Source organism: Ascaphus truei, unplaced genomic scaffold (genome assembly GCF_040206685.1).
Source record: "Ascaphus truei isolate aAscTru1 unplaced genomic scaffold, aAscTru1.hap1 HAP1_SCAFFOLD_325, whole genome shotgun sequence".
NCBI lineage: Eukaryota > Metazoa > Chordata > Amphibia > Anura > Ascaphidae > Ascaphus > Ascaphus truei.
In genome coordinates, this window is record NW_027456235.1 from 381,249 (window position 1) to 393,767 (window position 12,519).

The window sequence follows — 12,519 nt, forward strand, 5'->3', positions numbered from 1 at the left end:
AAGCAGATAAAAGTGAAGAGGCTCATTGTGATGGTAGTGGGTAACCAGGCACTCAATAAAGGTCAAGCCCATGAATTGTTATCCCTGATCCGTATATAAGGGTTCAAGAGTGTCAGCTCTTGAGCCCAGTAACTGTACATGAAAAACTTGTAATTTGCGACAATAAAGATTTTGTGTGTTTTTGCCTTTCCAGGGATGCCAACAAGCAGGGGTTGCAAGGGCATGAGTTTGTGATAACCACTACACTACAGAAACTAGCTGTAGTAAAGTTTGTGTGTCTCAGTACTAACCCTCACCCTATTTCTATTATACATTGTTATCTCCCTCAGAGTATAATAGTTTCACCATTATACAATGCCTTAATATTCTTTTTTTTTTTTGTTAGACACAATAGTATTACAAATATAAATATATTTCCAGAGCTGCAATGCTGTAGGCGAACGTGATAACCACTACACTACAGAAACTAGCTGTAGTAAAGTTTGTGTGTCTCAGTACTAACCCTCACCCTATTTCTATTATACATTGTAATCTCCCTCAGAGTATAATAGTTTCACCATTATACAATGCCTTAATATTCTTTTTTTTTGTTGTTAGGCACAATAGTATTACAAATATAAATATATTTCCAGAGCTGCAATGCTGTAGTAAACACTACTTCTCTCGTTTTCAGACAGATCTGTAGGAGAATGAGATCAATACACCACATAGTAGTTTCTGTAGTGTAGTGGTTATCACGTTCGCCTCACACGCGAAAGGTCCCCGGTTCGAAACCGGGCAGAAACATCATTTCATTTTTTTTATGTGCATCCAAAAAGATTTTGTTCATTTTATTTTAACAAGTGAACATAATCTGCAAAGTTTACTCTGACATAGGTAACACATGTTTCTCCCAAGAAAAATGCTGACCAGGAATTTGTATTGGACACAACGGTCTCTACATTTTTCTCATCATTTTATTCTAACTTTGTAGTTTATTTCACTAACAATGGTGAAAAGACCTGTCTGATACATGTGACTGTGCTCACAAGTGATATTTTAATTTGCTGTACACTGTAAAGTTTTAAGATCTCTTGCCTTCTTATACAGAACGGGAACTTTATTGGGCAGGGAAGTACGTAGAAGGGGGACACATAGGAGAACACCCCAATGTTTTTTCAGGAGTTTCTGAATTTGGTAGGAGGACTGATTATACTTTGTGATGGACCTTGGACAACCAAATCCAAGATTATTGTCCCCAGATCTCCTGGGCTCCATTTCCTTGTTTTTATTCTTGTTATCCTTGTTGTCCTTGTTATTTTTGGCATAGGTCTTTGGCTTAGATTGAAGTAGTAGTGTACTGTATCTCTATCTTTCACTGCAACTTTTTGGAAAGCTTCCTGAACTCGATCCTTGTCATATCCTTAGCTATTAATCTGTTGGTCAGAGTCAGAGACTGTGCGCAAAAATCCTGATACAATGTACAATTTCTCTTAAGGCGATGAAATTGCACTAGTGGTATATTGTTTATCAACCTGGCATGATGATTGCTTTTCGCATGGATATAGCTATTCACCGCCACAGATTTAAAATCAGTTTTAGTGACAATATTGTAATTGTCATCTACAGATAGTACAAGATCGAGAAAGACTAGGGAGTCGGGACTGGTATTGAATGTAAATGTTAGACCAATCTCATTTGAATCAAACACTGCAAGTAAATTCAAGTAAAACATTCTCTTTGCCATCCCAAATAATGATCAGATCTACAGTTGGGTGAAAAAGAAAATACACCCTCTTTGAATTGTGTAGTTTTACATATCAGGACATAATAAGCATCTCTGTTCCTTAGCAGGTCTTACAATTAGGTAAATACAACCTCAGATGAACAACAACACATGACATATTACACCGTGTCATGATTTATTTAACAAAAATAAAGCCAAAATGGAGAAGCCATGTGTGAAAAACTAAGTATATCTTATGATTCAATAGTTTGTAGAACCACCTTTAGCAGCAGCAATAACTTGAAGTAATCATTTTCTGTATGACTTTATCAGTCTCTCACATCGTTGTGGAGGAATTTTGGCCCACTCTTCTTTACAACATTGCTGCATTGAGGTTTGTGGGCATTTGTTTATGCACAGCTCTCTTAAAGTCCAGCCACAGCATATCAATCGGGTTGAGGTCTGGACTTTGATTGGGCCATTGCAACACCTTGATTCTTTTCTTTTCAGACATTCTGTTGTAGATTTGCTGGTGTGCTTGGGATCATTGTCCTGTTGCATGACCCAATTTCACCCAAGCTTTAGCTGTCGGACAGATGGCTTCACATTTGACTCTAGAATACTTTGATATACAGTTCATGGTCGACTCAATGACTGCAAGGTTCCCAGGTCCTGTGGCTGCAAAAAAAGCCCAAATCATCACCCCTCCACCACTGTGCTTGACAGTTGGTATGAAGTGTTTGTGCTGATATGTTGTGTTTGGTTTTTGACAAATGTGGCGCTGTGCATTATGGCCAAACATCTCCACTTTGGACTCGTCTGTCCAAAGGACATTGTTCCCGGAAGTCTCGTGGTTTGTTCATATGCACATTTGCAAACCTAAGCCGTGCTGCCATGTTCTTTTTAGAGAAAAGAGGCTTTCTCCTGGCAACCCTTCCAAACAAACCATACTTGTTCAGTCTTTTTAAAATTGGACGGTCATGAACTTTAACATTTAACATGCTAACTGAGGCCTGTAGAGTCTGAGATGTAACTCTTGGGTTTTTTGCAATTTCTCTTAGCATTGCACGGTCTGACCTTGGGGTGAATTTGCTGGGACGTCCACTCCTGGGAAGATTGGCAACTGCCTTGAATGTTTTCAACTTTTGAATAATCTTTCTCACTGTAGAATAATGGCTTTTAAATTGTTTGGAAATGGCCTTATAACCCTTCCCAGATTGATGGGCAGCAACAATTGCTTCTCTAAGATCATTGCTGATGTCTTTCCTCCTCTTCTCTCAAATTAAGTGAGATCTGATGGGGAACATGAAGCAGATAAAAGTGAAGAGGCTCATTGTGATGGTAGTGGGTAACCAGGCACTCAATAAAGGTCAAGCCCATGAATTGTTATCCCTGATCCGTATATAAGGGTTCAAGAGTGTCAGCTCTTGAGCCCAGTAACTGTACATGAAAAACTTGTAATTTGCGACAATAAAGATTTTGTGTGTTTTTGCCTTTCCAGGGATGCCAACAAGCAGGGGTTGCAAGGGCATGAGTTTGTGATAACCACTACACTACAGAAACTAGCTGTAGTAAAGTTTGTGTGTCTCAGTACTAACCCTCACCCTATTTCTATTATACATTGTTATCTCCCTCAGAGTATAATAGTTTCACCATTATACAATGCCTTAATATTCTTTTTTTTTTTTGTTAGACACAATAGTATTACAAATATAAATATATTTCCAGAGCTGCAATGCTGTAGGCGAACGTGATAACCACTACACTACAGAAACTAGCTGTAGTAAAGTTTGTGTGTCTCAGTACTAACCCTCACCCTATTTCTATTATACATTGTTATCTCCCTCAGAGTATAATAGTTTCACCATTATACAATGCCTTAATATTCTTTTTTTTTGTTGTTAGGCACAATAGTATTACAAATATAAATATATTTCCAGAGCTGCAATGCTGTAGTAAACACTACTTCTCTCGTTTTCAGACAGATCTGTAGGAGAAAGAGATCAATACACCACATAGTAGTTTCTGTAGTGTAGTGGTTATCACGTTCGCCTCACACGCGAAAGGTCCCCGGTTCGAAACCGGGCAGAAACATCATTTCATTTTTTTTATGTGCATCCAAAAAGATTTTGTTCATTTTATTTTAACAAGTGAACATAATCTGCAAAGTTTACTCTGACATAGGTAACACATGTTTCTCCCAAGAAAAATGCTGACCAGGAATTTGTATTGGACACAACGGTCTCTACATTTTTCTCATCATTTTATTCTAACTTTGTAGTTTATTTCACTAACAATGGTGAAAAGACCTGTCTGATACATGTGACTGTGCTCACAAGTGATATTTTAATTTGCTGTACACTGTAAAGTTTTAAGATCTCTTGCCTTCTTATACAGAACGGGAACTTTATTGGGCAGGGAAGTACGTAGAAGGGGGACACATAGGAGAACACCCCAATGTTTTTTCAGGAGTTTCTGAATTTGGTAGGAGGACTGATTATACTTTGTGATGGACCTTGGACAACCAAATCCAAGATTATTGTCCCCAGATCTCCTGGGCTCCATTTCCTTGTTTTTATTCTTGTTATCCTTGTTGTCCTTGTTATTTTTGGCATAGGTCTTTGGCTTAGATTGAAGTAGTAGTGTATCTCTATCTTTCACTGCAACTTTTTGGAAAGCTTCCTGAACTCGATCCTTGTCATATCCTTAGCTATTAATCTGTTGGTCAGAGTCAGAGACTGTGCGCAAAAATCCTGATACAATGTACAATTTCTCTTAAGGCGATGAAATTGCACTAGTGGTATATTGTTTATCAACCTGGCATGATGATTGCTTTTCGCATGGATATAGCTATTCACCGCCACAGATTTAAAATCAGTTTTAGTGACAATATTGTAATTGTCATCTACAGATAGTACAAGATCGAGAAAGACTAGGGAGTCGGGACTGGTATTGAATGTAAATGTTAGACCAATCTCATTTGAATCAAACACTGCAAGTAAATTCAAGTAAAACATTCTCTTTGCCATCCCAAATAATGATCAGATCTACAGTTGGGTGAAAAAGAAAATACACCCTCTTTGAATTGTGTAGTTTTACATATCAGGACATAATAACCATCTCTGTTCCTTAGCAGGTCTTACAATTAGGTAAATACAACCTCAGATGAACAACAACACATGACATATTACACCGTGTCATGATTTATTTAACAAAAATAAAGCCAAAATGGAGAAGCCATGTGTGAAAAACTAAGTATATCTTATGATTCAATAGTTTGTAGAACCACCTTTAGCAGCAGCAATAACTTGAAGTAATCATTTTCTGTATGACTTTATCAGTCTCTCACATCGTTGTGGAGGAATTTTGGCCCACTCTTCTTTACAACATTGCTGCATTGAGGTTTGTGGGCATTTGTTTATGCACAGCTCTCTTAAAGTCCAGCCACAGCATATCAATCGGGTTGAGGTCTGGACTTTGACTGGGCCATTGCAACACCTTGATTCTTTTCTTTGCAGACATTCTGTTGTAGATTTGCTGGTGTGCTTGGGATCATTGTCCTGTTGCATGACCCAATTTCACCCAAGCTTTAGCTGTCGGACAGATGGCTTCACATTTGACTCTAGAATACTTTGATATACAGTTCATGGTCGACTCAATGTCTGCAAGGTTCCCAGGTCCTGTGGCGGCAAAACAAGGCCAAATCATCACCCCTCCACCACCGTGCTTGACAGTTGGTATGAGGTGTTTGTGCTGATATGCTGTGTTTGGTTTTCGACAAATGTGGCGCTGTGCATTATGGCCAAACATCTCCACTTTGGTCTCGTCTGTCCAAAGGACATTGTTCCCGGAAGTCTCGTGGTTTGTTCATATGCACATTTGCAAACCTAAGCCGTGCTGCCATGGTCTTTTTAGAGAAAAGAGGCTTTCTCCTGGCAACCTTTCCAAACAAACCATACTTGTTCAGTCTTTTTAAAATTGGACTGTCATGAACTTTAACATTTAACATGCTAACTGAGGCCTGTAGAGTCTGAGATGTAACTCTTGGTTTGTTTGCAATTTCTCTGAGCATTGCACGGTCTGACCTTGGGGTGAATTTGCTGGGACGTCCACTCCTGGGAAGATTGGCAACTGCCTTGAATGTTTTCAACTTTTGAATAATCTTTCTCACTGTAGAATGATGGCTTTTAAATTGTTTGGAAATGGCCTTATAACCCTTCCCAGATTGATGGGCAGCAACAATTGCTTCTCTAAGATCATTGCTGATGTCTTTCCTCCTCTTCTCTCAAATTAAGTGAGATCTGATGGGGAACCAGAAGCAGATAAAAGTGAAGAGGCTCATTGTGATGGTAGTGGGTAACCAGGCACTCAATAAAGGTCAAGCCCATGAATTGTTATCCCTGATCCGTATATAAGGGTTCAAGAGTGTCAGCTCTTGAGCCCAGTAACTGTACATGAATAACTTGTAATTTGCGACAATAAAGATTTTGTGTGTTTTTGCCTTTCCAGGGATGCCAACAAGCAGGGGTTGCAAGGGCATGAGTTTCAAGGTGGGTTTTGCGGAGAAATTGTTGTCAGAATGTGCCTAGGTAGTTGGTGTCCGGAGTTGTCGGCTCTCCTAAAAATGTACCCAAGAATCATCCCTGATTCTCGGATACATGTAGGTACATTGTCTTGGCAATATCTCCCCTTGAAAACACTTGCGCAACTCACTGCTAGGGTTCCCTGCTTCAGCATAGCCCAGAAAGGTAAATGGGGCAAAGGGAGACAAAGTGTCCCTGTAACTATGAGGGGTCCCTAGGATAAGGGGGATACTCAGTTAATGCCCAGGTAGCCCGTGACCTGTATTGGGCTACATGGTTGCTCCAACCATATATGAAGTTGTGAGAGGACACTCAGAGTCCACTCTACATCTAAAGATAGTGTGTGGGGAATAAAGGCTAGTAGAAATAAAAAGTACAGCTTTCTATTCTATTCCCCATACCAAGAGACTTAGGAACGTATTAAAAGTGTATTTTTATTTAATACTGTGATAGTGCTGTATGTACTGTTGTGCACTATATATATGATCTGGGACTTTTGGAACCAATGTTCAGACAGACTGTCAGGGCTGCCAAGTTGGTGCCAGCAAGTCTGCTGGACATTAGAGATGAAAGCCACCAGAGGATGCCAGAGCCATTTGGGTAGCAGGGAAGGGCTCAAGTACCCATGTCCTGGATGCGTCTCCATAAGCCGTCTGAACCAAGGTAAATGCAGTTTAGTTTACAGAGGCCTTCGCCGCTCCCATGGCATATAATTGAAATGCCTTCGGGAAGCAGCGCCTCTGTAAACCCCACGCCCCCAGCAGACAATCTCGCGCCCCCCAGTTTGCGTACCCCTGTGCTAGACTATCCACTTTGCTCTGCGACAGCACCACATGTTGAGAACAGATTGTATTCAAGTCCTTTATATTTGTTTTGTTTCTGGTGTGTAACACACAATATATATAATTATACATATATGAAAATTTGGCAAATAATGTGGCGTATTTGTAGTTCTGTTTTCTAAAATTAAAAAAAAGGTCAATAACAGATTATATTCAAGTTGTGTTTGTGCTGAGGAGATAAAGCAGTAAAGACGATTGCACAACTGATTAACAAATTCCTTAACCAATTTAATGTTACATTAAAAAAAAAAAAAAAAAAGCTGTTTCTGCCCGGTCTCGAACCGGATACCTTTCACGTGTTAGGCGAACGTGATAACCACTACACTACAGAAACTAGCTGTAGTAAAGTTTGTGTGTCTCAGTACTAACCCTCACCCTATTTCTATTATACATTGTTATCTCCCTCAGAGTATAATAGTTTCACCATTATACAATGCCTTAATATTCTTTTTTTTTTTTGTTAGACACAATAGTATTACAAATATAAATATATTTCCAGAGCTGCAATGCTGTAGGCGAACGTGATAACCACTACACTACAGAAACTAGCTGTAGTAAAGTTTGTGTGTCTCAGTACTAACCCTCACCCTATTTCTATTATACATTGTTATCTCCCTCAGAGTATAATAGTTTCACCATTATACAATGCCTTAATATTCTTTTTTTTTGTTGTTAGGCACAATAGTATTACAAATATAAATATATTTCCAGAGCTGCAATGCTGTAGTAAACACTACTTCTCTCGTTTTCAGACAGATCTGTAGGAGAATGAGATCAATACACCACATAGTAGTTTCTGTAGTGTAGTGGTTATCACGTTCGCCTCACACGCGAAAGGTCCCCGGTTCGAAACCGGGCAGAAACATCATTTCATTTTTTTTATGTGCATCCAAAAAGATTTTGTTCATTTTATTTTAACAAGTGAACATAATCTGCAAAGTTTACTCTGACATAGGTAACACATGTTTCTCCCAAGAAAAATGCTGACCAGGAATTTGTATTGGACACAACGGTCTCTACATTTTTCTCATCATTTTATTCTAACTTTGTAGTTTATTTCACTAACAATGGTGAAAAGACCTGTCTGATACATGTGACTGTGCTCACAAGTGATATTTTAATTTGCTGTACACTGTAAAGTTTTAAGATCTCTTGCCTTCTTATACAGAACGGGAACTTTATTGGGCAGGGAAGTACGTAGAAGGGGGACACATAGGAGAACACCCCAATGTTTTTTCAGGAGTTTCTGAATTTGGTAGGAGGACTGATTATACTTTGTGATGGACCTTGGACAACCAAATCCAAGATTATTGTCCCCAGATCTCCTGGGCTCCATTTCCTTGTTTTTATTCTTGTTATCCTTGTTGTCCTTGTTATTTTTGGCATAGGTCTTTGGCTTAGATTGAAGTAGTAGTGTATCTCTATCTTTCACTGCAACTTTTTGGAAAGCTTCCTGAACTCGATCCTTGTCATATCCTTAGCTATTAATCTGTTGGTCAGAGTCAGAGACTGTGAGCAAAAATCCTGATACAATGTACAATTTCTCTTAAGGCGATGAAATTGCACTAGTGGTATATTGTTTATCAACCTGGCATGATGATTGCTTTTCGCATGGATATAGCTATTCACCGCCACAGATTTAAAATCAGTTTTAGTGACAATATTGTAATTGTCATCTACAGATAGTACAAGATCGAGAAAGACTAGGGAGTCGGGACTGGTATTGAATGTAAATGTTAGACCAATCTCATTTGAATCAAACACTGCAAGTAAATTCAAGTAAAACATTCTCTTTGCCATCCCAAATAATGATCAGATCTACAGTTGGGTGAAAAAGAAAATACACCCTCTTTGAATTGTGTAGTTTTACATATCAGGACATAATAACCATCTCTGTTCCTTAGCAGGTCTTACAATTAGGTAAATACAACCTCAGATGAACAACAACACATGACATATTACACCGTGTCATGATTTATTTAACAAAAATAAAGCCAAAATGGAGAAGCCATGTGTGAAAAACTAAGTATATCTTATGATTCAATAGTTTGTAGAACCACCTTTAGCAGCAGCAATAACTTGAAGTAATCATTTTCTGTATGACTTTATCAGTCTCTCACATCGTTGTGGAGGAATTTTGGCCCACTCTTCTTTACAACATTGCTGCATTGAGGTTTGTGGGCATTTGTTTATGCACAGCTCTCTTAAAGTCCAGCCACAGCATATCAATCGGGTTGAGGTCTGGACTTTGACTGGGCCATTGCAACACCTTGATTCTTTTCTTTGCAGACATTCTGTTGTAGATTTGCTGGTGTGCTTGGGATCATTGTCCTGTTGCATGACCCAATTTCACCCAAGCTTTAGCTGTCGGACAGATGGCTTCACATTTGACTCTAGAATACTTTGATATACAGTTCATGGTCGACTCAATGTCTGCAAGGTTCCCAGGTCCTGTGGCGGCAAAACAAGGCCAAATCATCACCCCTCCACCACCGTGCTTGACAGTTGGTATGAGGTGTTTGTGCTGATATGCTGTGTTTGGTTTTCGACAAATGTGGCGCTGTGCATTATGGCCAAACATCTCCACTTTGGTCTCGTCTGTCCAAAGGACATTGTTCCCGGAAGTCTCGTGGTTTGTTCATATGCACATTTGCAAACCTAAGCCGTGCTGCCATGGTCTTTTTAGAGAAAAGAGGCTTTCTCCTGGCAACCTTTCCAAACAAACCATACTTGTTCAGTCTTTTTAAAATTGGACTGTCATGAACTTTAACATTTAACATGCTAACTGAGGCCTGTAGAGTCTGAGATGTAACTCTTGGTTTGTTTGCAATTTCTCTGAGCATTGCACGGTCTGACCTTGGGGTGAATTTGCTGGGACGTCCACTCCTGGGAAGATTGGCAACTGCCTTGAATGTTTTCAACTTTTGAATAATCTTTCTCACTGTAGAATGATGGCTTTTAAATTGTTTGGAAATGGCCTTATAACCCTTCCCAGATTGATGGGCAGCAACAATTGCTTCTCTAAGATCATTGCTGATGTCTTTCCTCCTCTTCTCTCAAATTAAGTGAGATCTGATGGGGAACCAGAAGCAGATAAAAGTGAAGAGGCTCATTGTGATTGTAGTGGGTAACCAGGCACTCAATAAAGGTCAAGCCCATGAATTGTTATCCCTGATCCGTATATAAGGGTTCAAGAGTGTCAGCTCTTGAGCCCAGTAACTGTACATGAATAACTTGTAATTTGCGACAATAAAGATTTTGTGTGTTTTTGCCTTTCCAGGGATGCCAACAAGCAGGGGTTGCAAGGGCATGAGTTTCAAGGTGGGTTTTGCGGATAAATTGTTGTCAGAATGTGCCTAGGTAGTTGGTGTCCGGAGTTGTCGGCTCTCCTAAAAATGTACCCAAGAATCATCCCTGATTCTCGGATACATGTAGGTACATTGTCTTGGCAATATCTCCCCTTGAAAACACTTGCGCAACTCACTGCTAGGGTTCCCTGCTTCAGCATAGCCCAGAAAGGTAAATGGGGCAAAGGGAGACAAAGTGTCCCTGTAACTATGAGGGGTCCCTAGGATAAGGGGGATACTCAGTTAATGCCCAGGTAGCCCGTGACCTGTATTGGGCTACATGGTTGCTCCAACCATATATGAAGTTGTGAGAGGACACTCAGAGTCCACTCTACATCTAAAGATAGTGTGTGGGGAATAAAGGCTAGTAGAAATAAAAAGTACAGCTTTCTATTCTATTCCCCATACCAAGAGACTTAGGAACGTATTAAAAGTGTATTTTTATTTAATACTGTGATAGTGCTGTATGTACTGTTGTGCACTATATATATGATCTGGGACTTTTGGAACCAATGTTCAGACAGACTGTCAGGGCTGCCAAGTTGGTGCCAGCAAGTCTGCTGGACATTAGAGATGAAAGCCACCAGAGGATGCCAGAGCCATTTGGGTAGCAGGGAAGGGCTCAAGTACCCATGTCCTGGATGCGTCTCCATAAGCCGTCTGAACCAAGGTAAATGCAGTTTAGTTTACAGAGGCCTTCGCCGCTCCCATGGCATATAATTGAAATGCCTTCGGGAAGCAGCGCCTCTGTAAACCCCACGCCCCCAGCAGACAATCTCGCGCCCCCCAGTTTGCGTACCCCTGTGCTAGACTATCCACTTTGCTCTGCGACAGCACCACATGTTGAGAACAGATTGTATTCAAGTCCTTTATATTTGTTTTGTTTCTGGTGTGTAACACACAATATATATAATTATACATATATGAAAATTTGGCAAATAATGTGGCGTATTTGTAGTTCTGTTTTCTAAAATTAAAAAAAAGGTCAATAACAGATTATATTCAAGTTGTGTTTGTGCTGAGGAGATAAAGCAGTAAAGACGATTGCACAACTGATTAACAAATTCCTTAACCAATTTAATGTTACATTAAAAAAAAAAAAAAAAAAGCTGTTTCTGCCCGGTCTCGAACCGGATACCTTTCACGTGTTAGGCGAACGTGATAACCACTACACTACAGAAACTAGCTGTAGTAAAGTTTGTGTGTCTCAGTACTAACCCTCACCCTATTTCTATTATACATTGTTATCTCCCTCAGAGTATAATAGTTTCACCATTATACAATGCCTTAATATTCTTTTTTTTTGTTGTTAGGCACAATAGTATTACAAATATAAATATATTTCCAGAGCTGCAATGCTGTAGTAAACACTACTTCTCTCGTTTTCAGACAGATCTGTAGGAGAATGAGATCAATACACCACATAGTAGTTTCTGTAGTGTAGTGGTTATCACGTTCGCCTCACACGCGAAAGGTCCCCGGTTCGAAACCGGGCAGAAACATCATTTCATTTTTTTTATGTGCATCCAAAAAGATTTTGTTCATTTTATTTTAACAAGTGAACATAATCTGCAAAGTTTACTCTGACATAGGTAACACATGTTTCTCCCAAGAAAAATGCTGACCAGGAATTTGTATTGGACACAACGGTCTCTACATTTTTCTCATCATTTTATTCTAACTTTGTAGTTTATTTCACTAACAATGGTGAAAAGACCTGTCTGATACATGTGACTGTGCTCACAAGTGATATTTTAATTTGCTGTACACTGTAAAGTTTTAAGATCTCTTGCCTTCTTATACAGAACGGGAACTTTATTGGGCAGGGAAGTACGTAGAAGGGGGACACATAGGAGAACACCCCAATGTTTTTTCAGGAGTTTCTGAATTTGGTAGGAGGACTGATTATACTTTGTGATGGACCTTGGACAACCAAATCCAAGATTATTGTCCCCAGATCTCCTGGGCTCCATTTCCTTGTTTTTATTCTTGTTATCCTTGTTGTCCTTGTTATTTTTGGCATAGGTCTTTGGCTTAGATTG

The 12,519-nt window shown here is 39.5% G+C and overlaps 4 non-coding genes across 4 annotated transcripts; all 4 read left to right on the forward strand.

Annotated features, from left to right (window-relative positions):
* Positions 1 to 713: 713 nt before the first annotated feature.
* TRNAV-CAC (transfer RNA valine (anticodon CAC)) lies at positions 714 to 786 on the forward strand. The gene has a single exon. It is a non-coding gene; the product is annotated as a tRNA-Val (tRNA).
* Positions 787 to 3,726: 2,940 nt separating this feature from the next.
* TRNAV-CAC (transfer RNA valine (anticodon CAC)) lies at positions 3,727 to 3,799 on the forward strand. Its single transcript has one exon. It is a non-coding gene; the product is annotated as a tRNA-Val (tRNA).
* A 4,123-nt stretch (positions 3,800 to 7,922) lies between these two features.
* TRNAV-CAC (transfer RNA valine (anticodon CAC)) lies at positions 7,923 to 7,995 on the forward strand. The gene has a single exon. It is a non-coding gene; the product is annotated as a tRNA-Val (tRNA).
* Positions 7,996 to 11,906: 3,911 nt separating this feature from the next.
* TRNAV-CAC (transfer RNA valine (anticodon CAC)) lies at positions 11,907 to 11,979 on the forward strand. Its single transcript has one exon. It is a non-coding gene; the product is annotated as a tRNA-Val (tRNA).
* The last annotated feature ends 540 nt before the right edge of the window (positions 11,980 to 12,519 follow it).